The following is a 3,543-nucleotide window of genomic DNA, read 5'->3' on the forward strand; positions in this document are numbered from 1 at the left end:
GAGCGCTGTACCATTTGAGCTAATTCCCCCGCGTTGTCTGCAAAAGACGCGCGTTGCCTCGGCTCAATGAAACGGGGCACACAGGCGGTGGAAAGACCTTTCCCACAGGGCTGGACATGACAATATTGCCACACAGCTCGGCTCGTTGATCTAGGGGTATGATTCTCGCTTTGGGTGCGAGAGGTTCAAATCCCGGACGAGCCCTGCTTTAGGCCTTCCACTTAACGGTACGACGCTCAAAGAGCGCTATGGCAATCCAGAACGTGAAAGCATGAACCTCGTGGCCGGTTAACTCAGTTGGTTAGAGTGTGGTGCTAATAACGCCAAGGTTGCGGGTTCGATCCCCGTACGGGCTATTTTTTTTTCTCTTGCATCTTGTCCTTCGCTCATGGCTACTGCGCCTGGGGTCGTTCGCGGACAGGCCTGCACAACTAGACGTGGCCGAAATAGCTCAGTTGGGAGAATGTTAGTCTGAAGATCTAAAGGTCCCTTGTTCGATCCCGGTTTTCGGCAAGCATTACTCTGTCAGTCGCTTTGCTCTCGTTAGAGCTGAGCTCTTTGCCGTCACCAGACCGAGCGGCTTTTACTCTGCGATCTGGTGGGTCGGCAACAGCTCGACACCGGGTTCCATGGTGTAATGGTTAGCACTCTGGACTCTGAATCCAGCGATCCAAATCTCAGTGGGAGCTCTCACCGGAACGTCTCCCTTTTTCAGGGCGTCCATGCAGAACCCCGTCAGAGGGGTTGTCAACGCCCCATGCTGGGAATTATGAATGAGTTTTGTGCTATGATGTTACCCAGCATGCATTGCAACATGAAGTTTTCGTTTACTGATTGTCACCATTCTGTTAGAAATGTTACTGCTTCCAAATGCATAGAGACTGTGTCTGTCCCCCGAATAATACTACAAAATAGCCAAATCTCAGAGAAAAAAATCTAATCGTGATTAAACCTGAGGACAATGTAATAAATGACCAAAACAAACTCATAAGAAAATGCCCCATAGGGCGTCCAAAACCACACTCCCTGACCCGGAATCGAAGCCGGGCCGCGGCGGTGAGAGCCGAATCCTAGACACTAAACCACCAGGGAGTACATGCGTGTGACCGGTCCTCCGCAGGAGCCGGGGGTGCCTGGCTCGATGTGTAGCCTTAATCAAGGCAGCCTGTCGGAAGGTACATGAAGGCATGGAAGGCAAATGGGCCACAGCGGGATCTGAAACCAGTTCAAAAGAATCCCACCTTCAGATTATGAGACTGACGCGCTGCCTAACTGCGCCAACGTGGCGTGCCACGGCACCAAGCACTGGACACCGATGGTCAAAAGTGCTTTGCACAAATATGCTTTGTCCATTATTTACCAATGAGGGTCCCATTAAATAAGTTACACATATATTGTCCGTTATACACCTATGTTAGCCACGTCAAATAAGTTACACATGTATTGTCCATTATACACCTATGTGAGCCACATCAAATAAGTTACACATGTATGTACTATTTTTGAGCATAATAACCATGTTACAAAGCTGTAATAAACAGGTAATTGCCAAACTGAGTCACGGACACTTTTGGCACGGCTCCCATAGGTAGCTAATGGACACACCATTTTTAAGCTTCTGGAGCACAACTGTGAGCCTTAATGCACATCATTGTGAAGGGCTGTTCCTCTTATACACTCTACTGTTGGTTTAAGCTGGATAAATCATTGCCAAAGCAAACGAGACCACTGACAGGGGTCTTACTCTGTCTACCTAATTGTGGGCCCTTCGAGTAAATCGCAGATGTGAGAAAACATTGTGTCAATGCACACCGTGCTTTTATGTGCATGTTTGACTCGAAAGTCAAAGAAAAGGGCTTTAGGCTGTTTAAGCGTGTAGCGAGGAGCGACACCGACCCTGATGGCGTTTTGTGACTGAACATATGAGCAGGAATCAACACGAAGACCTTTTTCTGCAGCGTGAGCCTCGACAGGTAGCATAGGGAGGGCTAAGACCAAAGTAAGCCCAAAGGTAATGCCACACCAAGGCCAATCGCGTTTCTCTATGGGGCTTACTTCTGACCAATCGCGTTTCTCTTCTCTGGCTTACTGTGGACCAATCGCTTTTCTCTCCTGTTGCTTACTTTTGACTGATCACCGACCGCTGCGCTGTTATTGTCATCTTTGCAAAAAGTAAGGCTATGGTTTACTTAATTATTGAATAACTTTTCCCATTATTAATATAGAACAAAACATATCGCTACTGATCAGATAAATTAAAATCAGTACAGTACAGTATAAACAACTCATTACGCCTATGGACTGTCCCCACGGGGATAGTAAACCAGACATGTGTGTGTGTGTGTGTGTGTGTTCATGTTTGTATATCCCGGTGGGGACCTAAACCTGAATACACACCAACACATGGGGACTCGTGTCACCGTGGGGACCAAAATTGAGGTCCCCATGGGCAAAAAAGCTAATAAATTGTACAGAACAATATTTTTTACAAATCTAAAAATGCAAAAAGTGTTCTATGATCTTTAGGTTTAGGGAGTAGGGTTAGGGGATAGAATATACAGTTTGTACAGTATAAAAACATTACGCCTATGGACTGTCCCCACGGGGATAGTCAACCAAAGCCTGTGCGTGTGTGTGTGTGTGTGTGCGCGTGCGTGCGTGTGTGTGTGTGTTTGCGTGTGTGTGAGTTTATGAGACAGAATGATAGAGAGACAGAAAGAGAGAGGAGAGATTTAGGTGAGTGAGTGTTTATGTTTGAGAGTTGACAGTTGAAGTTTGAAAGTAAACATCGTTAGCTGAACATTCTATCATTGTAAGTCTATGGGATTTTTTGGGCCACTTAATCGGCTTTTTTAGGAAAACCGTAAGTCTGATCCCTTAAAAAAGATATAGCACACTTCCTCAGACCAGACTGAAGGTTTGTGGAAAGTTTGGTGGATGTAGCTTGAAAGCTCTAGGAGGAGTTAAAGTCAGAAAATTTAGTCTCAGAATAATAATAATAATAATAATAATAATGTTTAAGTGCAACATCAGAATGTTGGCTTGTTTCTCAAGCCAACATAATAATGGCAATGTAAGGTGTTCGACCCTGACGTGTGTATAGCCTACTGTGTTGACAATGAGTTTCAAATGTGTCTGGTCCTTCACAGAAACGACTGAGAATTATGTTCCCACAGCAACTGATTGCGCGTTTGCATTGAACGCGCGTCTTCTGTATGAAAAGTATAAGAAAAGCGTGCCAGTGGCTGTTTTTTTTTATCCGGGCTGTTCTGTTCCGTGGGATAATGATTCAGGCTGTATTTCATTTTCACTGGCAATTGGGAGCACCGGGAAATCCCGATGACCTTGCTTGGACCCTGATTTGGCTTGGAAGAGACCGCGCGACTGAAGCTGTCATATTTACAGCGGCTGGACCACAACTGTCATGTGTACAGCCAGATCAACAATTGCAAGTTCGCGTTATGGGTTATGTTCGTGGTGGAGGTCACGAAAGATTTTTCCTATTGAAATACATTAGATGGAAATTCGTGGTGAGTGACACGA

At 45.7% G+C, this 3,543-nt stretch overlaps 2 non-coding genes across 2 annotated transcripts; both read left to right on the forward strand.

Moving 5' to 3' along the window:
• The first annotated feature begins 282 nt into the window (after positions 1-282).
• On the forward strand, positions 283-356 carry trnai-aau (transfer RNA isoleucine (anticodon AAU)). Its single transcript has one exon. It is a non-coding gene; the product is annotated as a tRNA-Ile (tRNA).
• An 84-nt stretch (positions 357-440) lies between these two features.
• Positions 441-513, forward strand: trnaf-gaa (transfer RNA phenylalanine (anticodon GAA)). Its single transcript has one exon. It is a non-coding gene; the product is annotated as a tRNA-Phe (tRNA).
• The last annotated feature ends 3,030 nt before the right edge of the window (positions 514-3,543 follow it).

This window comes from Triplophysa rosa, linkage group LG1, assembly GCF_024868665.1.
Source record: "Triplophysa rosa linkage group LG1, Trosa_1v2, whole genome shotgun sequence".
NCBI classification, from domain to species: domain Eukaryota; kingdom Metazoa; phylum Chordata; class Actinopteri; order Cypriniformes; family Nemacheilidae; genus Triplophysa; species Triplophysa rosa.